Below are 24618 nucleotides of genomic sequence, written 5' to 3' on the forward strand. Positions count from 1 at the left end.
ATTATCATAGTATTAATGTAAATTTTTAAAAAATATATATAATAAAGGCATAAACATGTCTATAGTAAAAGTATATGTAAAAGAATCAATAGAACAAAATAGAATAAAAAATCTTAAATCCGAAGGAATCACTAAAGAATTCAAAGCAGTAAGTAGCTGGTTCTGAGCCTGGGCATCTCTGAATTATCTTGGGGAACATATGTGTCGTCTTCAGTTGCTAGCAGGTCCTGCCCAAGCCTCAAGCTACTATGGGCCCTCTTGGGACTTAAACCTCCTGCTTGTTGAAATAGAAACCAAAATATCCAGCCTTTTAAAGCAATTATTCTCAACTTAGCCAAAGAAAAGGGTTATTCTGCAGGCTGATAGATTTGAGGGAAATTTTTAATTAGGACCACATTAAAAAGGCTTGTCCATATTTTTGAGAGATAATCTTATTCTTTGGTTGTCCCCTGTGTAGTTCTTACTCACAAAATATGGCTAAGAGCAAAATTCAAGTGTTAACATTCTCTTATGTCCTTTCTTCTCATTTCACAGTTTTGCTTCCTTCTCTCGCATTGATGGGTCGATAGCAGATAATTAGCTAATTAGTTCTCCCACAGCACATACTATATACTTCTAGTACTTTTATTATCTGAATTGTTTTATTAAAATATTATTTCGTTAGAATTGTTTTAAGTGGTCATCACTTTCGAAATTATTTAAGCTTCTAATTCACTGCCATAACATAGAGTAGTGGGCACATTAGGTGCTCAATAAGTATATAATGATTTCAATTTTGATTTATTTTTTCTGGTCTCTTTTTATACTATATTATAAATATAAAATAGTAAACTTCTTGAGGGCAGGATCATTATCTTCTGTGTACTCTGCTTACACATGTTACTACTCCTACTTAGATATAGCAATTGCTTCATATTGCTCGATTGACTGTTTAGGTAGAAGAATATGCTTAATTGTTTTTGCTTTACCAAAGCAAAGCTCTATATCTATAGACCTTCTGAGAGTTCCAGTGCTTGAAATTAGTACTTTCTTGCAGATAACCTGTTGTTTGTGCTCTTAGAATTAATAAACCTATTAATAAAAAGGCGGTTTCCTAGGTATGCAAGGTCAAATCACTGCAGTTAGCCATAATCGTGTTACAATAAGCCATATAAAGACAATTAAGTAGCATTTTTGTCTCTCAGGAAAAATCTTAATTTCTAACCAAGATCTCTAGAGATCTTGAACATTTCTATCACATACCAAAATACTTACCCATATTTTACTATGCATCCAAAATTAAGAGAAAATTAGAGACAAAGTCAAGAAAATGGAAATCATAGTCACAAAAAGTGAAACTTTAATATCGCTTGTTACAGTACTTAAACAAACTTTATAAATCATACAAATTTGTTTTATACTCCAACAAGCTATAATCATAGTATCTTTTCAGGCAAGGATTTTAAATTGACAAACAGTCCAAAATCACCACCAGGATAATTTTTTAAAGGGGAGCAACTGTTTTGTGCAAACAACTAGCTCTCCTGAGCAGAGCCAAACGAGACCATCCCTGAGGGTCACCTGCCAATTGCTTAAGTCTCCAATGAAGTAAAACAACTGTGAGTGTCTTGAACCTATAATAATAACATTAGCATCTAATGAGTGAAGAAAATGTGATTGCATAATAATAAAGTGGGTGTAAATATGGCGTTAGGGACTCCACTAGCCTAAAGGGGACAGTGTATATTTTTCTTTCACAGAGCAGAGAAAAGCAGTTTTAAATTATTGGTAAACTTTATAGGAAAAATTAAAAACTACATAGTTCCGAAATATTTCTTTCTCTTCAGCCAAAGTCTACCAACTGTCTCAGAAAGCATCTGCAACTTGAGAGAAGAGATAAAAATAATGATCAATCCTTTCAATTCTCTTTAAGCTAATATAGTATTTTTTTAAAAGGTCAAGCTTAGTTCTTTCTATTTGGTCCTATAGTATGTATTAGGTATGCATATACCTCATGTCATTCCACAAGAAATTCAGAGGGATTCTCAAATAAGTGGTAATTTACTAAATTAAAACATTAAATAATTGGTCTCATACACACATCAGGAAGCATTCTATATCATTCAAGGAGTCCACCCAGAATTTGCAAAGATTCCCAAATTCTCTCTGATATTTTCCCTTTTGGAGTCTTTACTCATCATGTTCCTTTTGCCAAATTTCTAGAGTTAAATTCTTAATCAACTTTCACAGTCAAGTTTCACAATTTTTTCTTCCCATGAATGCTGGATCTCTCTTATCGGCCTTTCAGATGATAACTTGGGTTATGGTGATTCCAGAGAAATCTCTCTCCCTTTATTAGAATGTAAGTCCTTTGTGCACAGGGATTATGCTTTAGTTATGTATGAGACCAACCTGAAAAATGGCACCCATTAGTCTCAAAACATTCATTATTTGATACCGAATAATAAAAATTAGGCCAGAATCCATACTGAAGTTTCTGAAATGTGAACTGTAGAAAGCCTTAGTTATACAAATATATGTTATCCATCTGACTCTCATTCCCACATTCACTCTTTTGCTTCATCTCCCTGATCTCTAATATATTCTCAAACTTAGCCTCAGTTGATAGCCTCTGTGAAAGCGATATTTGTACTAGAGTGCCTAGGACAGTGTCACACATATTATTGACATGTAGCAAGTATCGAAGACAAAATGGAGGTAATGGGGTGCTTTAGTTTCACTTAGAGAAAGATATGGATACTTAGAGAGTTCTAAGTTGTTCAATTGAAAATGAAAAGATGTTACTGAAGACTTTTAATTGGGGATACTGAGAAAATATCCCTTAGTCTTCAGGAGACATTAATTTTCAAGACACATTTTAATCTCAATAGTAAACATGAATGTACTCAGGAAATAAAAGCCACAATATAGTGGTTATTTTCTAAAGGTGGGACTATGTACAGGATGTCTTTCTGGGCACTAGTGGAGCGCTGTCAGGAAAGTGCAGTCATCCCGCAGGATCTCTTAAATCTCCCTTTCTCTAGTTCACTGTGCCCCTTTTTAAAGACTAAACTCTGCTATGATGATTATTTGCTGACTTTTCCTCTCTTGTCAGTACTGAGAAGAGGTTAAAAGAAAAGTGAGACTAAGAAAATGAAAAGCCCTAAAAACGTTTAGATCAGATTTCCTAGTCTACAATGTCCATACACACTGCCCAGAGTCCAGTTTGTAGCCTCCACCTCAGCAATGTGACCATAACTGGCATGGAGCAAAGGCCCTATTGCTATCATAACTCAGCCTTGAATATATTGATTGTCTAGGACTTCTCTAGGGAAGGTAAAATCCCCTCCCAAAGAGGCTGAACAATGCCAAGTAGCAGCTCCAGAGAAAACCGCTGTTGTTCTCTATACGGAAATGTTTCTCACCTGAGCTCTGGATTTTCCAGACACCTCACACTCACAGATCTTCTTCTATATTGAAGGCACATACTGTTTTCATTCTACTGAGCAGCTGAGGTGAACATGATAACTTAAAAAGAAAAATAAACAGTCCTTGGAACCTTAAGGCAATAAGAAGGCAGTCCACTGCATGTACCTACAATGAAAACTTTACAATAATCTAAATGTTCAATAATAGCACAACTCTATGATGGTAAGTTAGATAGCCATTCGAAGTCTTGTACTCATAGAACTTGTAATAACATCGAAGATGCCCACTATATAATAAATGAAAGAGAGGGATGCAAACTGAATCACTGGTATGTTACCAATGCTATAAATATATGCGAACGTGTACAAGGGAAAAAAGCCAGGAAGAAATATACCAAAATGTTGGCAACAGTAGAATCTTAGTAAAATGCAAGTTGATTTACATTTCTTCTTTAAATTTTCTGCTTTAAAGACTTTTACAATGAATCCGTGTTTGTTTTTAAATCACAAAATGAAAATAATCATTGAAATGGTACATTTAAATATGATGATGAAAAGGAAACTATGGAAGAAAGAAAAGTAACGAGGATCACTTTCCCAAGTTGCAAGGTAGAGGTCAAGAAATTGAGCGCTGGAATGAGACTGTATGGTCTCATGGCATTAACTTAACTTCTCTGAGCTTGTGATTCTTTGTCAATTGAATGGGAACATTATATTTCATCAAATCTAAGATTTCATGGATTTTAATATGCATACACCATCAGTTTATATGCCAATAAGGTTTTTCTAAGTGTTGCCAATACTCCATTTTAAATTGCATTACTATTTCAGAAATGTGAAATAAAAGTGTCAGAAAATCAATGAAATATGATAATATTTGCACCTACTTCATAAGCTTTTGTGAAGCTTATTATTTTGAATAAAATACATAAATTTCTCGAGACAGTCCATGACATTTAATCGATGCTTAACAATTGTGAGCCATTTTGGCAGACTCACCTAAGGAGGCTGACACAAAATCTAAGGGCGAAGGCAGAGATTTTAGTTTGAGAGGCCAGAGGATGGCAGGTAGATTGATGTGGAAAAAGGGTAAAGGTGGTTGAGCATTAGTGAAGGCCAATTCCGGTCATGGAGACCTGAAGCCAGAGTGCCTCACCTTTGCTTGAATAGGTGTGGTAACCACAAGCAGAAAATAGAGCCATTGTTTTCGAAAGCAATATTACATGGAGTCCTACAACTTGAAATTCTCAAATAACTGGGTAAGAAGTTAAATGTTGAGAGTTGAGGAGAGAAAAAGAGGAAGAGGAAGAAAATTTGAGGTTGAGTGGTTTAAGTATTACAGTTATCAAATTATCTCATTCATTTCCAGTATCTGTTGAGTAACAGGCTACAGAGTACCCTGCATGGTGTAGTAGAGATGAAACTGCAAGGAAAAAACACATTCATAGTCTCTTTTCTTAAGGACTTTCCAAACAATTATGTAGGAATAATTGCAGTTTACATGCCTATAACAGTAAGCATAAATTGCAGTAAAACCAAATAAAGATAAATACAAAACTGGAGACATGCTAAAATATATATTTTGTTAAATTATTTCGCTTTTCTTGAGCTGCGACAGGCTCTAGGAAATTAATGCTCTTCTTCAAGCACTTTTTTTAAAAGGAGCTATTGTGACCGAACATAAAGTATTCATAATTATCTTGCTTAAGGGCAATAATAATGAAAGAGAAAATGTTATTAAAAGCATTAAAAAATAGTGTATTTCATCATATTGGTCACTTAAAGGATAAATGTATTACGGTTTTATTTACTCATGTATAAAGCACTTACCAACAGTTACCACGTGGGTGCTTAAGTTAGATGAGTGCAAAAGTGCTGGCAACAGCGACAGCTAGGAAATGAAATAAAGAATACTGACAAAACGGGAAAAATCTGGCAGAATGAGTCAGCCAGAACCCTGACCATTGAACCTTTTCAGGCTTTGTATAGAACAGATCTTGTATAGAAACAAGATCCGGCCTGGAAATGGTCCAGAAAATGGAAATTGCAGGAATTGCAACGAGGTCAAACAAAAGGAAAAGGAACTATCAACAGAAAGATATTCTTTCAGCGTTTAGGTGCTCTTAGCAGGCCAATCCATTTCAGAGTACAGAACAGCTACAGTAGAGTCTATAATGAACTTCAAACTGATGGTAAATTTTGAAGCTCAGGAGAACAAAGTACATGATTTTGGAATATATTACCATTCAGGAAGACCTAAGCCCTTCAGATTTATCCTCCAAATTGTCAAAGAGCGCCAAGTCTTATCTTTAGGAGAAAGCTTCATCAGAGCACATCAGATAGGGTCAAAGGGAATGAATGATATTCAACACTTTGCATGGGTGTTGACTTAAGAGACTGCTTTTCTAAATGAGCATTTGTGTTTGCCAATTTTGTGTTTTGATTTAGTTTTTAGCACAGAATTTTTCAAGTTTTCATAAAATGACAGACTTTTTTCGAATCCTAGAGTGAAAGAGGCTTCGTCCATCTTCCAGTCTTGCATTATTCAGTGTAATTCCCCCGGAGGAGGAAAGCACATTGCAGTCATGGAAGAGGGAAGCCTCTGTGGGTCATGCTGAGCTGCTTTAACATATGCTCACCCTCCTTCCTTGATTGCACTGTCTTAGAACAAAAAGAGTTCTCCAACCTATGGGTGGGCGACTACCACTCTCAATGATCAGTAAAAGCCTTATAGCAGGTCGGTGCCTCCAATGGGTGATCAATAAACATGTCTTCAGATGGGCAGTTTTAACTTTTGGATCAGAGGGCACAAATTCATATTTCTATAGGGGTCAGGCAGGTGGTATAAATAAGCTCAGTGAATTCAGGGTGAAAAAAAAAAATCAATTGAGCAAGTGCAATGATGAATGTTGACTGACATGTGGCCTCAGTGTAGGAAGTAAAGGGAGTGAAGGAGGCTGTGGTGACCATGCTTCATTTTATTTATTTTTTATTTTTTATTTTATTTTTTTAGATGCCTACGGCACCTAGTATTCCTAGGTAGTCTCCTATCCAAGTACTAATCAGGCCAAACCCTGCTTAGCTTCAGAGATCAGACAAGATCAGGTATGTTCAGGGTGGCATGGCTGTAGACTACCATGCTTCATTCTAAAGGAGCAGCCGCCACTCAGCTCTCATTGATTGCTATCTGAGAAACATGGGCCTGCTTGGCAGCCCCTCTTAATTTTCGGCTGATGCTGGCTTCATGGGCATGCAACCCATGCAGTCACAGCAGGCCTGCACTTAGAAGAGCCCATATTTGCTTTAATGCTCTGCTGTCACTGTCATGAAATTCTTAATAATTTTTGAACAGGGGTGTCTGCATTTTCATTTTGCAATGGATTCCCAAAATGATGTACCCAGTTCTGTTTCCATAATTTTCTGTAATATATTTTAATTTTTAAATATTGATGATTCATTCAAATTTTAAAATGTAGTGAATGCTATGCATTTGCAAGCTAACTGGTCTAGAAGCAGGCAACAGATTTTAACTCTACAGATCGTCTCAGGAGATTATCCTAGAATTTTGAAACTCGGAGCTGTGAGTGTGAGAGCTTCAGTGCAACCTGGCTAATCCCCTTATCCTCCAGATGAGGGAAGAGTCACAAGGGCTGAAAATAGAAACGAGCTGTCATATATTACACCCACTGTACTGGGCCTGTAGGAGCAGCTTTTCCTGGACATGCTTCCCATACACAAGGAATCTGAGTTTTATGGCATCTGTGACAGTACATTCTCTCTGCTTTATCGCCTCAATTTCTTGGATGGTGGTTCTGCCAAGAAAGATTCTTTCAATTTTTGATGTCTTACATTTTTTCCCCAATGATTTTATTATGATTTACACAGAATTATGCAAATAATATCTCTTGACTTAGCCAGGGGTACGTACATGTCTAGGGCCCAGTGAATAGCAGGAAGTACACTACCAGATCCCACCCCAAGGGCTGCAAGCTTTGTGTGGGCGATTTCTTTCTTTCTTCTTTTCTTTATGCCACTGGGTTTGGTGACATTCTATGTGATGTAAGAAGGGGAAAAAATAGCATGTACAAATGCATAATCATATTCTGGCATGACTGTTTTCATCTCCTTTATCATTAGTACATTAGAAAAGTGTGCATCCCAGGGTTACAGACATTACATAGACTGGCTATTTTTATGAATTTTAATTTTCTGTTGGACTTAGCCCTATTTTTTAAGAATTTGAAATAAACAACATAATCTCTTTTTAAGAGTTCCCCAGTTTATACTTCTTTGCCTGTACATCCCCATGCTGTATCTTTCTCCCTGCCCTGTTCTTTGGCATCCTATTCCTAAGAAAACTCTGGTGGGCTATTAGTAATTGAATATGTACTTTGACAGATCCTGCAGTGGGCAGTGATTATATTTCTAACAGTGAAATTTTATACCCGAAGCCACTAGTATAATCATTTTATCCTTGTGTGCCCCAAAGTCTCATTTTCAAAGTAGCTTGAACTTTTTAATGGAGTAGTGGGGGTTTAGAGACAACTTAATTAAAAGATATTGTGATGAATCAAACAGTTTTCAGGAACGGATTTGACAGGCTACAAAGTAAAATGTCAAAAACAAACAATCTGCGCCTTGAATATAATGAAGTCCTAGTCCCAGCCAGATTAAGAGTGTGATTTAATTTAAGCAGTTTTTCTTTGGAATGCTCACCCTGCCTTGTGAGGGTATCTGTGCCTCCCCAGATCACTCCAAGTGATCCAGTGGATCTTTTACACCCAGTGCTAGACTGGGTTTCCCTCTCACAGAGACAAAGGTTGGGAAGGAAAGGTTGTGTGACAGACAAGTGAGATGTTTTGGGGACACAGCAGGATGTGAATGGTGTGGCTGCTCTTTGTGCATTCATGGTGGCAGCCTGCCGGGCTGCTTGGCCAACAGTGCCCTTTGTTGTTTTGTACCATGTGGTGCCAGCAATATTCTGGCAGCTGATACCATCAGCAAGTGCCCCTAAAATACCAAGTAGCCCTGGGAAGACAGGAGGAAATAAGATTTGTGGCCACATGAGGCCTTGTGCCATCATTTCACAGGGTATTGGCTTTTGTTATTTGTTTATTATTTTTAAGCCAAAGGGTGCCACCCTTCTCTTTGTGGTTCTTTGAAGACAGCAAGATTCCACTGCTTTCCTCCATTCTTAAGAAGGGTCAAGTGTGAAAGATAAATAAATCCAAGATAATAAGAGGGAGCTGGACTGACTTGAAAAGGCCACATTTGGAATAAAACAAATGAATACCGCTGTCCAAGCAAAGCAGGAAAGATGGAGTTTTCATTTTAAGAAATAGTTGTTATTATCCAAAGACACTATGTGACATGTGTAGGAGTTCTTGGTGTGTCCAGTATGTTATTCCTCAAGGATGTATGATCACATGCAGACCATAAGAAAAATTGCAGTCAGGGTCCCGCTACATAAGCAGACCTACGTCATTGTATATATGACTGGAAAGCTCTTCCTATTTACCTACATATTTTATCCTTGTTTTTTTTAGTGAAAAATAATGTCAAAAATAAGAGTGCCCCATAGAGTGCCATAGGCATATCTATGACAGGCAGTGACTTCTACTGGGGAGGGAATGCTTGAGGTTGAAAGCTAATTCAGCTATCCATAGTTTAATTCCATCTCCAAAATATTAGGTATGGAACGGAATCATTTTTCAGTCAAATTCTGGTCTATTAAAGGAGAGCAGTTCTTTTCCCCTCCAAATTCTATTAAATAATCAGTTCTGAGAGGAGAAATGCTTTAGAGCAAAAGATTATAGTCAAGTATTTAGGATGACTTACCTAATGTAAGTTTTCCCCAAGGAAGACCAATATCATATGCTTCATATGGAAAAAACTTAGAATCTTACAACTTAGTTAAAACCTGAAAGTTACCTGGAATTTTATTCAATTGGTTAAACATATTTTCATTTACTTGCCACCTTCAGATCAGTCGTGGAGACTGGAGCCATTCTGGAGCGAGCTGAGGGGTGAGTGGGAGATGACTAGTAGAAATAGTGACAGTGGCAACTCTTCCAAGAAGTTTGGTTTCGAAAGAAAATAGAGGGTGGTAGAGCGATATGTGGGATGAATAAGGTGGTTCATTTGTTATTTGTTTTTAAGAAACAAAAGTCTTATGCATATTTACAGCTGTTCAGAATGAACCTAGACAGGGACATTTTGAAGATACAGGAGAAGGGATGTTGAGAAGGGAAAAGTCCTCGTGAAGGCAGGAAGAGATGCGATCCACAGTGTGTAAGGGCAATAAGGAGAATTAAGCCACATGCAGGTGGAGGGCTCCTCTTCCACTGTGATGCAAGGTGAGGATGAAAGGATGGAGGCCAAGGCAAGAAACCATGCGGACTTTGGGGCCTGAGTTCGAGGGGGCTCCTGTGTGAGTTGTTTACCAGATGAGTTTTTGTTTTTTTTTGTTTTTTCCCTCTGTGTAGTAGATGAGCAAGGTTATCCATGGAGGGTGAGAGGAAATTAATTAGTTTAGGAGACTGGTGAGTAGTAATGAGGGCCTGACCTGGCCACTGTCGAAAATAAGAGCAAGCTGAAAGAGAGGCTCAGAAGAATTGCGAGGTCATTTTGGGAACTCAGTTGAGACTGGAAAGCAAGACTACATGGTATCATTAAAATGCAAGATTGTGAGATTTTCTCCCACAGAACTCAGCAGCACTAGTGCTGGTCCCGGAGGGACAAGAATCAAGGGAAACAATGGCAGGGGGAGGGGGGAGTTAGACACAGCAAGATGATGGAAGAAAACTGAGAACGATATTGAAAAGAGAGTTGAAGTGACAGGACAAGGAGACCACACTGGATAGACTTGACTTAACCCAGGGAGGTGGCATCTGAGATCATTTACACAACCTCCTTAGTTAGCAAATAAGGAAACAGAGGCTTAGGGAGGTTATGTTTAATCACTGAGTTTTCTGAAGACTATGTAACCAAACAAATTGTTATAATGTATTTCCCAGTTTCCTATGTGACTTTGTAATAAATAAGAGTGTCACTGCTGAGCAAAACCTTGAATTCAAATGGATAAACAGAAACTACAGTATGTGATAAAAGAAAACTGTAAATCTTCATAACATTTTAATATACAAAAATTATGCTAAGTAAAGAGGGACATATATGTGCTACCCATATTAATTGTATTAAAGACTTCCATGGACCTCAACGTACCTAGGAAGTAAAATATACTTCTTGTGCCTCTGAAATTATTATTCTAGCTACTTTCACTAAAATAAAACCTCTGTAAAGGTCAAGACTTTGTCTTTCCTACATCAGTATCTCCAGAACCTAGAACAGGACCTGGACAAGTAATCATTCAATAATATTTATTGAATGAATGAATACATTAAACAAACTGACTCTTCCTCTATAGGTAACTTAAAGTAAAATTGGACTTATTTTACACAGCTTCTCACCTCACATACCCCTGTCCCCCCTAAAAAATATCTGATTTTTCTTTTTGTTCCCTAGTTCAGTTAAAGATGTTTCCATCCACCTAATCAACAAAGCAAAAAAAAAAAAAAAAGGTGGGGGAGCGGCAATGACTCCTCCCTCATCCCCATTTCTAGGTCTAGTTGGTTCCCATACCCTGTCAATTCTGTCTTGAAAAAAGTATAATTAATATTTTTCCCACAGAACATTCCACAGCCCGGCTCCGTGCAGGCCTTTATCATTTCTCAACTTGATTATTACATTGGTCCTAAGTTCCCTCACCCAAAATTTACCCACCCTGGTCCAGTGTTATTTCCAAATGCCCATCCACTGGATATAGATATGACCCATTATTTTCTACAGAATAAATTTACTTAGTGTGGTCTTTAAGAATTTGCATAATCAAATCCCTTGCTATGTTTTGGCTTTTATCTCTTTCTGCTTTGTAATTTTGCCACTCATTTATTGATCCATATTTTCATAATTCTATGCTTTTTTTCACACAGGCTTTCTCTGTTTAGGAGATTTATACCTCCTGGCACATCTGATGAAGTCATAATTATTCTTCACATTTTCCTCTATTATGAACTCATCTTTCGATGAGCTGCTTCACTTGAAATTTATGTAGAGACTACTCAGTTACATTTTTGCTACTGATGGTATTTCTCACAAAACCTCCCACTATTTTTAAAAGCTATAGAACAATATTAGTGAAATGAGATTACGGGAAAATGGCAATTTCAAACAAATATTTAAACCTAGTATAATAATGGACATAAAATATAAATAGATAAGATGTCTGACTTTCTTCGTAATTAGATTAAAATAACTATAAGTAAGATGTCATTTTGCACCTTTCTGGTTGGCAAAATGTAAAAGTTTGACTTAAAAAGCAGGATACGTTCAGAGGTAGGCACTATTAAAAACCTTGTGAGATTGTAAGTTGGTATAACCTTTGTGAAAGGAAATTTAACATCCTTCACATTTTTAAATTCAGGTTTGATTGGTGTTTAAGAGTTTGTTTCTTTTGCGGGCCTGCTTGTTCCTAACTCCTCAGTTGCTCCCCTGCCCCTTTATTTTTCCATTAGAAGTTGAGATTCAGACAGGAGTGGGATTCTAATGGGAATGAGTAGGTGTTTCAGTAAATAAATCTTGTTCATTTTGGTTATATGCCAAGAATTCTCTTTTTCTGGACAATGTGGTTTGTGTTTTTGAAAGAAAATGAAGAAAGGCCCATTAAGCGTTCAAGTGAACAAGCTATCTGCTGCAGCAAGAAGATTTGGAATGTCTGGTCAGGAAATGTGAAATAGGATTTGTCTTCAGGCAACGTGCATTAACACTTACGTGCTGACTATGTTTGAGAAGGTTTGAAGGAAGTGGTTGAGAGACTAAAGACATTCCTTTTGCAGTATGCATATCAGTGGTAGCAGCAAAGGGTGGCTCCCTCATAGCCCAAGCCACCTATAATAAAAACATGAACTAACCTTAAACAGTGTGCTTTCTATGCAAGAGCAGGCCTATACCAGTGCCCTGGCCACACCCTTCCATCTGGATTACTGGCCCCAGATCCTCTCGTCTAGAAATTTTGGAGCTTCTACTGTGAGGTTCATTAAGACCTGAGGCTGACATCTCTAACAGCATCACTGGAGGATCAAATCATAGGATGTAACAAGAACTTAAGGAGATCTGACCTTTTCGATTGTATCTTATTTTTAACCTGACTGGAACAGAACTCAGGGATTTGAACTTAGGAAGAAAACATATATCCACTGTAATTAGTCTTCCTTTAATAACTCCACTGTAAAAGAACAATTTTCTTTTGTTCTTTTCTATTTTGAGTTAATTTTCTTTTTCTACATATTTGATGGCCAAACTATTGAGTGACTGCTCTTTTCTTGTCTTTGCTGCTTCTGAGCATGAACCTGGTTCTTTCCTGTGGTTATGGTCTAGGAAACATTCCTGTGTCCTCCTGGAATTGTCCCGTAGTAAACCCTCAACGTGGTCACACACTTTCAGTCTCTTCATTCTGAGGGTCTTGACAATGTCACAGCAGATGGACTATAGAGGAATTGAGCCACTGTCCAACTTTCTTAGTTCCCTCAGTCTGATTCCATTTTCATACTTTTCTGGGCCCACATTTACTTCATGCCATTTGGCTGTACAATATCTGAACTTACTCTCTCTAGCCTTCATTTTCTCTTCTTGGAAAGCCTGGGTTGCTTTCCTTCTTGGACCCAATATGGCACAGCAATTAAAAGCCCAGACCTGGAGCCAACATTCTGAGATGAAAACCCATCTCTGCATTTAATAGGCATGACCTCTAACCTAAACTCTGCCACTCACCTTGGCCAATCTTCTGCGCCTCAGTCTCATCAACTGCAAAATGAGGATGCTAATAAGAGTCTCTACCATGTAGAATTCTTATGAGGCTCTTAAGAGTTAATACATATAAGTAAAGTGCTTAGAACCGTACCGGACATAGAAAAAACACTGAATAAGTGTCAACTCTCATTATTACTTCAGAGACACTTAGTTCATTCTGGGAAGGAAGGCAGTATCTATTTTTTAAATTAGAATAACTCTAGTTATATATATCTTACATGGAAGACACAACATACAATAGGAGCAATGTACCAACTACCCTGAGATAAAAGCTTCTGTATTAACTTTAGTATTTATCTACCTGTTATCTTCAATTTAGTTGAAATTAATAAATATAGATTGTTGTAGTGAGCCCTCATAATATAGCCATAATTTTCACCTACAGTTTCACCACTATGGCACTCCCAGCCCAGCCATAGCCCTTAACCCACAGGGCTGGTTGCTGACTGCATCTGGCCCATTGCCAGGGGCACACTCTGATCTAGGTCCAGCCAGCCCTGGATCATTTCTGTTCTAGAGAATTTCTGGAAGATAGATAGGCAGCCTCAGCAATCCCAGAATATAGAAAAGCTGGCTTTCCTGAGATGTGCTGATGATTTCTTTGTCCCTGAGAGAATTTTTCTCTACTGCCTACTAGTACCTAAATTCTATCATTAGAGATTCATCCTTTTTGGCCTTAGGCTTCGACAAGTTGTGAAAGTCAAAATGTCACTAAATGATTCATTTATACCTGACTTGGGTTAAAGACTCACAGACCCATAAGAGGTAGGGAGAGATACAAAGTGTGAAGGGAGAGGAAAGGAATCTTCAACTTCTCAGTAATACATTTTCCTAAAACCTATTCTGTTTCCTAGACTGAATCAAAAATGATGACTAAGAATTTTCTAGGCTAAGAAAAATTCCTCGTGAAGAAGAATCTCTCAAGACGGGACTCAGAAAATCCCAATAAGACCCTTCAAATCTTGAGTCAAAATAAGATCACTTGAATTTATCATACTTTACTCAGATCAGGACCTGGAAAACAGCAATAACAAACGAAAAAAAGGGAGTTTATCTGCCTCTTCTGATAAGATCTGCCAATTGACTGTGAACCAATAGTTTATGACTTTATAGCCAGTTGTAAAATAAAGGCCTTATGGGTGACAGCCTTTGAGATCAGAGCTGCCGCCCAAATCTGCCACTTCTGTGCATGTAGTTCATGATTACATTTAACCCCCTTATCTTTGGCAGGTGCAGAGCCATCAGGAACATTGCATATAGTTGGGTAGCTTATACGGTGAACAAGAACACTCATCTGAGGGGCAAATGGGAACTAATATCCAGCTACATTCTGCTTCCCTAGCTGAACCTTTTGACTCAGGAAAGGATCCACCTGGAGGAAAGGGTACTTAAAATTGTTTCAAAAGTACTCCAGAAGCTCATGCACAAAGTTCCATTTACCTACATGGGGCATCTTTTACTAATTCCCACAAAGGTGCTCCATGGGAGGCAGCAGCAATCTTGGTGGACAATTTTAGCTGCCCAGAATTACAAACTCCTTACCTATGATGGGGGAATTCTCTATTACACAGGTCTTTAAGAGAAGCAGAGCCCACCATATAAACCAAGCAAGCCAGATCACTTTCTAGCCTCCCTTGCAGCCAGAGTGAAAGACCGATCAAATGTTCATTCCCTGGACTGTGAATTGAGAATTGGAGATGCTCAAGAGATGTATGGAGAATCCCTTGGGGCAGCAGCAAATTCCAGTTTCCAAAGCAGCAGAGGCAGGGGTAATAGGAGCTGTGGGAAGCGTCCAGCACCCAGTGTCACAGTGCAGATGGGCTGCTTGTGACTTGAGACTAGTTCTGTCCTAGGGTGGGTCTATTGTCCTGGCTACTGCATTGCATTCCCTTGTGTCCAGCCTGTTTCCCAACCCGATTCTCTAAGTTTCTCAGCAGTAAATTCTTTCTGTATTTAAATTGGTCTCAGTGGCTTACACATAGAAATCCTGAGCAGAGGTTATGATAGGGAGAGCCTTGATGCTGATACTTCTATCATTTAGAGCAAAGACTTATTCTAGAAATGTTATCAGACAGGACCCTTCACCTTCCTACCTCCACAGATACAGATGTACCTACTTCTGAGCCAGCCCTCACCTAGCTTTGGATCCAATTCTCTCCCATTATCTCAAGAATCTTAGAACATCAACTATTTCTTTCTTTCTTGTATATTTAAACCCCCATTCACCCACACACACACCTCAACTAGATCCTTCCTGTCAGCATTTGAATATGACCACAAAGCTCCTGTTTAAGAATGACTTACCTTGAGCCCATATGTTTATCTAACCATTGCTCTATCTTACCATTTACCAACTGGAGTGCCAGAGTACTGTATGTTCCAAGAATGGGTTATAGGTGTGCCACAAGATAGTGATGGTTGTAAATACTCATGGTAATGACTATTTGGTGAATTAGACTCTCTAGGAGTAAGAACCAAGGTGCTCATTTTAAACTTTTCTTGCTAGAACTCAGTGTAATTTTTAAGACTGAGGAATTACGTTGTCCTTTATTCTGGAAATTTCTCCACTGTTTTTACCTCAAATATTGCCCCTCCTTCATTCTCTCTTCTTTCTTTCTGGAAAACATGTTAGACTTACATTGGAGATTCTCCTCCTACTCTACGCCTCTTAAGTGTTCTTCCACATTTTCCATCTCTTCATTTCTCTAGGTTCTCATGATTTCTCCCAGATTGTCTACCAATTTCCTAAGTCTCTTGTCTACTATCTCTATTCTACAGTTTAGCGCATATATTTTTCAATGATTATAGTTTTTATTTTCAAATGTTTACTTGAGCCTCTGATTAGAGCCTAATATCCAAAATATGCAAAGAACTCGTATGACTCAATAACAAGAAAAAACAAACGATCCAGTCAAAAATTGGGTAGAGGACCTGAACAGACATTTCTCCCTAGAAGATATACAAATGGCCAACAAATATATGAAAAGTTGCTCAACATCACTAGCTCTTAGGAAAATGCAAATAAAAACCACAATGAGATACCATCTCACACCTGTTAGAATAGCTAAAATCAACAGAACAAGTAATAGCAAATGTTGGAGAGGATGCAGAGAAAAAGGAACCCTCGTACACTGCTGGTGGGACTGCAAATTGGTACAGCCACTCTGGAAAACAGTATGGAGGTTCCTCAAAAAACTAAGAATTGGTCTACCATATGATCCAGCAATCCCTGTACTGGGTATTTACCCCAAAGACTCGAAAACACATATCCAAAAAGATATTTGCGCACCGATGGTCATAGCAGCCCTATTCACAGTGGCCAGGACATGGAAGCAACCGAAGTATCCTAGGATGGATGATTGGCTAAAGAAGCTGTGGTACATATATACAATGGAATATTACTCAGCCATAAGAAGAGATGAATTGAAATACTGCCATTTGTGACAACCAAACAGAAAAAGTTGAAAATCACATGATATCACTTATATGTGGAATATAAACCTAAAAGCAACAAATGAATATAAACCTAAAAGCGACAAATGAACAGGACAAACAAATAGAGACTCAGGGACATGGACAATGTTCACCATGGACTAGTGATTACCAGAGGGTAAGGGGTGGGGGAGGAGGGACGAAGCAGATAGGGTAAAGGGGGTCAAATATATGGTAGCTGAAGGAAACTGGACTCTGGGTGGTAGTCACACAATAGAATATATAGATGTCAAATTATGTACACCTGAAATGTACACCTGAAAATTATATAATTATATTCACCAATGTTACCCCAATAAACAACAAAAAAAATGTTTCCTTGATTCTTTTTAATTTTTCATACTTGTTTTTTTATCCATAATGCCTTATTCTTGTCATCTGATTTTCAAAGTTATTTTTGAACTTTAAAAACCCTTTCAGATTCCTCTTATTGATATGAATTCTTCTGTTTGCTATATATGCTGATACATCTGCTCTCAATGCAGTGTCAACTTTTGTGCTTCTGTAACTTTAGTCTATGAGCTTGTCCTCACTGGGGATTGTTTCCTTGGAAGCTCCTAAGACTCAGTTCCAAGTGTACCTCTCCTAGAAGCCTTCATGTTTCATCATATAAACCATTTTTTAATAATTTTTAGCTCATAGTTTCTGTATAAGATAAATGTGAATCAGAACCACACACCATACATGACATGGATTTGAGATTCAAATTTATCCAGGGTGTCTTCTTTGTCACCCATTTTCTGCATTCTTGCAATACCTCTGAGTTGGTGGGTGATGTGTCTTTAGCCATTTTTCTCAACTGAAAATTCTCTTCCCAACTCGAGGTTACATGCAGGAGAAGGACAGCCCTATCTCAGTCCCTTACTATGCATAGGCCAGAGAGGTTTGACTCCTATTCCAACTGACCATTGAGCTCCCACTCTAAGGTTTATATCTTCTCATAATACCCTTGCAGGCTGTTTCATTTCTACTCTTATTAAAGATTGCAGACTTGCTTTGAGTTCCCATTGCATTTTTAATACTCAGATATTTTACTTTCCTGCTTTGGAGCTTTTAATGTATGTTTTTAGGTCTGTAGTATATGTTTCTGTATTACCATATGACTTGAGTAAAAAGGATTTCTTTCCAAATCAATCAAATCTGTCATCTTAATCAACAATCTGGATTGGCATTTTTAACATTCACTAGGTAATTCTCAAAGACATTAAAGTTTAGAAATCATACATAAAAGTTTTAAAATCACTGCATTTACAAATTTAATACTTTTTTTTCACCACTGTGCCCCACTCACCACCCCACAAACACAAGCCAATTGCTCAAATTCAGTTTTACTTACTACATATTTTTGTCTTCTTACTACTACCCAATTCGTTTGAACCATTGGAATCCTTTTCAAACTGAAATCTCTGTATCCAACTTTCTTTCTTAAAATTCTACCCACCTCATACTATCAGGGTAGTCTACCTATAGCATGTATTTGTTCAAGCCTAAAATCCTTCCATTCTCTGCAAGATAAAGCCCAAAGTTCTTAGAACTATGTAAAAGATCATCCATGATCCAGCCTTTATCCCTCCTGCTTTTTGTCTCAATGTCTTGAACTTGACCTCATGAGGTTTCCAACATAGACTATGTTTATGAACTTCAGTCTTGTGCATACTAAAATGGCCTTATTCCTGTACCCATTTCTTCCTAAACTATCTACCTTCTATTCATGTTTCAAGATTCAGCTCAGGCATTATCTCTTCTAGAAAGTCTTTGACCCTCTAGGCAGTGCTAAAGGCCCCTCCTTTGTGCTCCCAGAGGACCCTATACATACTGTGCCTTAAAACACTTGTCACAAGACAACGGCTTCCAAAAGGAAGGGATTATTCTTTATCTTTGTATTCCCAGCATTTGGCTCAGAGGCTGGCACACTGTAGATAACATTTGTTGAGCTTAACTAAATTATTAAGAATCTCAGAAAACCAGCTCTCTCTCTAATGAGCTGGATTCTCTCTTAAAATTTTATCTGCTTTGGAATGTTTAACCTGGTCAGAAAAACATGTCCTCAAAAGTTTTAGACTAAAAAGTTTTTCAGTAGATTATGTGCTTGGAAAGTTGGGATCAGTCCAGTAGAAACGTTCAACCCTTGTTGATATACTCATTTGGCTCCCCCAGGTTGACAGAAATACCACTTTAGTTTAATTCCTTAACAAATTTACAGATTTTTTTCCCATTTACTCTAACATAGAAGATAGTAATAACAATCCCATTGAAAAATAAAGAGATTGACAAAAGAATAGAGAACCAATTAAACATATTTTCTCTTGTTGAAAATATGCACAGTGACTCCAGTTTTAGATAGAAAATAAAAACCAGAAGCAATACAAATGATCAAAAACTGACTAGTAATTATACTCCATAGTAAACCTTTTCCGATGACTTAAGTGTTTTCCTTTTCATATATTAGAATATCTTGTAGTACTTTGAGGTTCCATAAAAATTTCCCCCCTGTAATGGACAAAAATTAGCCTAGACAGCAAAGACCTTTGAGATATTTTATGCCACAAAAATGACATTTATTTTTATTTTCTGCTGTGTGTGTTAAGTGCACACAGGGATTATGAAGGGATTTAAAATATTTAAAAAGTGTGAGTTACTTTTTAAAAAACATCTTATTACTTTTTAAGTAATAAGCTTAAAAAAGCTTTAAAAAGGAGATTTCCTTGAAGTATTCTTTTCATTGTCTCTGTTCTCCACCTAGGTTACTTTGAACATTTGAGGCTCAAAGCATTTAATCAGGGTGAGTTAATTCATTCATATGTAAACCCTGAGGTGCTTTCAAAAATTCCATTTTTCATTAGAGAAAAGGAACATCAAGGCACTTGCCTCAGATTACTATGTTGTTGACAGAGTTGGGAACAGTACTTAGAATTTTCCTACTAGATTTCTTTGAAGCTTATGAAGTCATTAAAATAACTTTGAACAATGCAATGAGTGTGAAAACAGGTATGGGAATTTTCCCTAGCTATTGTGACCTGCAGAGTTCCTAGGGAGTTGTGGGTGGGAAATAAGGTTCAGAAGGACTGAGATGTTCTTCTCCAAGTAAGAGATGGGGGAGTGCTGGAGCTTTGAGTGGCCTGGTGTAGTTTGGCACTTTGATTACTATTTCTTCATATTTACCCTAAGAAAGAGAGTATTCCACAAATTCTTTTTTTTCCCCTCTTTAATTCTTCCCCCGCCCCACACTTCCACCCCTGACCTATGAATGTTGCCATTTCCCCTTAAGAACTGGATCTCTGAAGGTGGAGCACCTCCTCCCACATGCAGCCTGCACCCAGGGCCTGGCACACCAGGCGCACTCAGGGGGCCTGGTGCACCTGGGGTATGGTCCATGGCTCCACCTGGGACGCGAACCCAGGACCTTCTGCGTGTAAAGCAGACATGCTAACCCCTACACTATGGAGCCACCCTAGTATTCCACAAATTCTTTAACTGTATTGCCATACCATAACATAATTTCCAAAACCTAAGATTCCTTTGCTCCCACTAAGTATTTTCTTTCTGCAGCTGAAATTGGCCATCTGTGTTAAAAATGCAGACATATTTTTTTGACAGACCGTCACAGAAACCTCCCCATCTGCAACTTCTGGAGTTGCTGCTGTCTGCACTTCCCCAACTCACACTCATGCCTACCTAAGTGCCCTCCTGTATAGAAATAAACATGTGTCCACGGGACTCTCATACTGCTTTTGTGGCCAGCACCTAGCTCTTCTCTATAGATACTCCTCTAGTCTACCTTTGCAGATGTGCACATCAGAACCAACCAGAAAGCTTAAAAGCTGATTACCAGTCCCACACCCAAACTCTCTCAAATTCTGATTGAGCAGGACTGGAGAGAAGCTCGAGCTGATGTATTTTTTAAAAAGCTTTTCAGTTGGATCCAATGTGCAGATGTCAAACTATGGAATAGGAGGGGAAGCCTTAACAGGCCTGTTTTAAAAAGGGCAGATGAAGGAGAGAGAGAGGCTCATCACTGAATTCACTTGTCTGATAATAGTCTCCTATATGTTTCTTTTTCTAACAATCACTGGATAGCTATCAAAATTTACCTATTTCTTAGGCTATTGCATCCTTGAGCTATGTCTGCTTGATGCCCTCAAGCCTGTTTGTCTGCCAGTAGGGTTTTGCATTTCTTATCGACAGTAGACCTTTTCTTTATAGAAAAGAAGGAAGACCCTATACTAGACACAAAAAGAATGCCTGATTTAGAAGTCTGTGATAGAAATTATCTTACTAAAATTATTTAATAAGATATGAGAAAGCTTCTAAATGTTTTCCCAATTTGGAACCAATATACTTGGCTGACAATAAAAATGAAAAGTAAACCTTTCTGGAAATGAAAATGTAACTTGAAATTAAAAGATGAAAAGTTTCAGTTCATCTAGGAAAGGCAAGTATTGCAATTGTTTTACTACTATGATCGCTATTTTAGGAAATGTCTTCTGCACAATAGCCAGGAGGTAAAAGCAGCCCATGTGTCCAAGAATGGATGAATGGACAAACAAGATGTGATACATACATATAATGGAATATTACTGAGCCTTAAAAAGGAAGGAAATTCTGACACATGCTAACCATTGGATGAACCTTGAGGACATTCTGCTAAGTGAAAAAGCCAATAAAAAAAAGACTAATACTGTTTGATTCTACTTATATGAGGTACCAGAGTAGTCAGATTTATAGAAACAGAGTGTTTTCCAGGGGCTAAAAGGAGGAGAAATGGTAAGTTGTTATTTAATGGGTAGAAAGTCTCAGTTATCCAAGATAAAAAAAAATTCTAGAGATTGGTCGCACATCAAAGTACACATACTTAACACTTAGAAATGTTTATGATGGTAAATTTCATGATATATATTTTATCACCATTAAAAAGGAAAAAATAATGTCTTCTGGTTGAAAAGCCAAATGCAGTACATTTGTGACTAGGTAATTGATAGTGTCAGTTTAGATAGGTCACCATAGAATTGAAATTGGGAAAAGTACAAGTCAGTTTTGACTTTAACACCTGATACTTGGGCAAAATTAGGGAGCTTCTTCTTCATCTCTTCATTCTTTTAGACTGTCGAAAAGTATTTGTCACACGTCTTCTGAGCTTTAGTTTCACAGAAGCTTAAATGGCTTTAGTCAGCCGCATTCTTATTTTGGGGGCAGGATCAGATTCAGTCTAGGGTGTCCCAAGGATGTATTTCTGGTGACCTGACATTTCCAGATCTGAGTGACCTCCTGTCAGGCGAATGCTTTTTCCACTATTACTAACGATTCCCTAAAAGTTTGAGTGTAAAGCAGAATGTATCAAATATGGCTCCTATGGATTTTCTGGGTCAAGACCAGAACAGGTAACTTATCATTTGTCAAACTTGGGATATCTTCAACTTATTTCTGATGAATAACTCATCTGATTATTCCTAAATCTTATAATCTCAGACTCTGGGAAGCGATGACACCACAAGTCACTAGCGAGAGATGAGCCAAGTGGCTTTAAGCCCAGTAGGGTATGTTTCCCTCCCCACCAATTATCCTTGCATATCTTAGAGACCAAGGGTGTGTTGATGGGAACAGGCTTAAAGGTCTACCAGACAGGACTTTGCAATCTAAAGATTCCTGTTTAGGAGTTCAGATTTATGTGTTATCTTTTTACTGCTAGCTTTCTTAAGGGAATTAAAGAAAGCACCTTGCTAGAAAGTGAAGTAAGAGACAGATTCCTGAGTCTGGCAAAACCAAGTTACAATTCGAATTTAATGACTTGTTTTGTAGCAAGGACATTTGTCTAGACTTGTTAAAATATGCAATCTGAAACTTGCTAATATCTACATAGCAAAAATTCACATCATCACCACACCTTTTCCTCCCTGACTCTTTGCATGCTATTTACAAGTGACAAATGCTTCTTTTATTGGGTTATACCTTTGCAACCTCATCTTGCATGCACGTAACCCAACTCACATGCAGTATCAGATTCAGAAATTAAATTTTGTTCTAAGGACTATTGAAAATAATGATATATAAATCCAAATATATTCGTCTCTCTACCTACGAAATGTGGCTTCATGGCATGAATGAAGCAGCTTCTCTAAATAGTGAGAAGGACAAGACAAAAAATTTAACTAAAGTTACAGCTGGAATGTTGAGTATGAAGAATGAAACTGCTTAATGTTCAGACCATTTCCCCAAGTGCTAAGCTGCTTCCGCAGAACTGGGCTGACAACTTTTAGTGCAGAAGTTTGCAGGTGTGGTAAACCACTGCTATTTCTAGCATCATCTTTAAAGGTTTATGATGTACTTTTTATTTAGTATTGGTGACGTTGTAACCTGTGGCCATTTGATAACAAGATAATCAGGTTTCTAATATTGTGGCAAAATCACCCCTTGTGTTTCTTAACTAAAATCTTACAATCTGGTAATCATTAGCTTAGTCTCTCCCTTAGAGCTTTTCTGTAATTCCATTCTTGACCACTGGGGCAACTTACACTATAAATCTTTTTTTTTAATTAAAATTTTTTTCGATTACAGTTGACATTCAATATTATATTAGTTTTAGGTGTGCAGCATAGCAGATATTTATATAATTTATGAAATAGTTCCCTCCAATAAGTCTAGTACCCACCTGACAGTTATTACAATGTTATCTACTATATTCCGTATGCTATACTTAACATCCCCGTGACTATTATGTAATGGAGATATAATGTCACACATGCATCATCAGCACACATTGATAAGAAAGCATGAATGAGAACAAAATTGTGGAGGGGTTACCAAATGCCTTTGCAATTAGACCCCCCGAAGTGACCTGGCCTTGTAGCTCTTGGACAAATAATCTTTAAGGTAATTCAGTTTTGATCACTAGATTATATTTATAGTAGTGAAGACTGTATGTTTGTAATCTATTTGAACATCAACTTTTTTCTTTGCTTTGTACTTACATCATCTTGAAAAACTTGGTTAATCCAACTGAAGGCTAAGACACAGTTTCAGAGGCATTTGCTGTCTCCTCTTAGTCTTTTTTTTACAATTTGCTCTTTATTACAATGATAGCTGAGAAGGAATTGAGAAGAGGAAAAGCAAGAAAAGGGAATTTTTAGGGTAGCAATAACAACTGAACCGTTAAATATCATTGAGCTTCTGGATAAAAGTAGTTGGTCTCAGCATATGCAGACTACACAGCACTGCTTCTGTGGCTTGGTAGTACTTAATGGTTGTGACTTCCCACCGCCTGCTTTATTAACTTTTTCTATCCACTTGAATTTATATTGCCCAATTAGTTTAGTATTCAAGTGAATCTTCCCTTTCAAGTAAGAGTCAAAAAGGCAAATCACATCTTGAGCTCGAAGTCAAGTTTGATGCTTCAATTTCTGGTGGTTTCTTCAAATGCATTTCACCCTCCTTAGCCGAATTAACTGTCAAACATTGCTTGCGATGAACCTAATTAGAAACTTTAAATTTCTTAGGGGGAAACTTGATTTGAGATTCTTGCCTCTTATGAAACTACTTTTGTTTCCAGACGTATACCAGATTAAAGCAACTGAAAAAGGATTGACAAATTACTCATTTAATTGCAGCTTCTATTTAACTAACAGATATTACTCTAAAGCCCTGTGCTCAACAATTCATTGCCAAGAACCACTGTCTCAGAAGTTCTGCTTGTAAAGAATAAAGATCCTAACATCATAATAGCAGTAACGATATTAACTAATATCATTCCTCTCAGCAGTTTACAAAACATTCACCCGTACCTTCGCTCTCTTACTTTTAACACCATACTTCTTTATGTGAAATCAGATCTATTTCACTTTAAACTTATAAATTCCTG

The 24618-nt window shown here is 37.6% G+C and overlaps 1 protein-coding gene and 1 pseudogene across 1 annotated transcript in view; one reads left to right on the forward strand and one right to left on the reverse strand.

Annotated features, from left to right (window-relative positions):
• The window catches only part of CCDC192 (coiled-coil domain containing 192), a 181852-nt gene that overhangs the window by 85091 nt on the left and 72143 nt on the right, over positions 1 to 24618 (forward strand). The gene's annotated exons all lie outside the window — the stretch shown is intronic.
• Positions 6422 to 6540, reverse strand: LOC112480756 (annotated as a pseudogene).

Source organism: Pteropus alecto, unplaced genomic scaffold, assembly GCF_000325575.1.
Source record: "Pteropus alecto unplaced genomic scaffold, ASM32557v1 scaffold20, whole genome shotgun sequence".
Taxonomy (NCBI): Eukaryota; Metazoa; Chordata; class Mammalia; order Chiroptera; family Pteropodidae; genus Pteropus; species Pteropus alecto.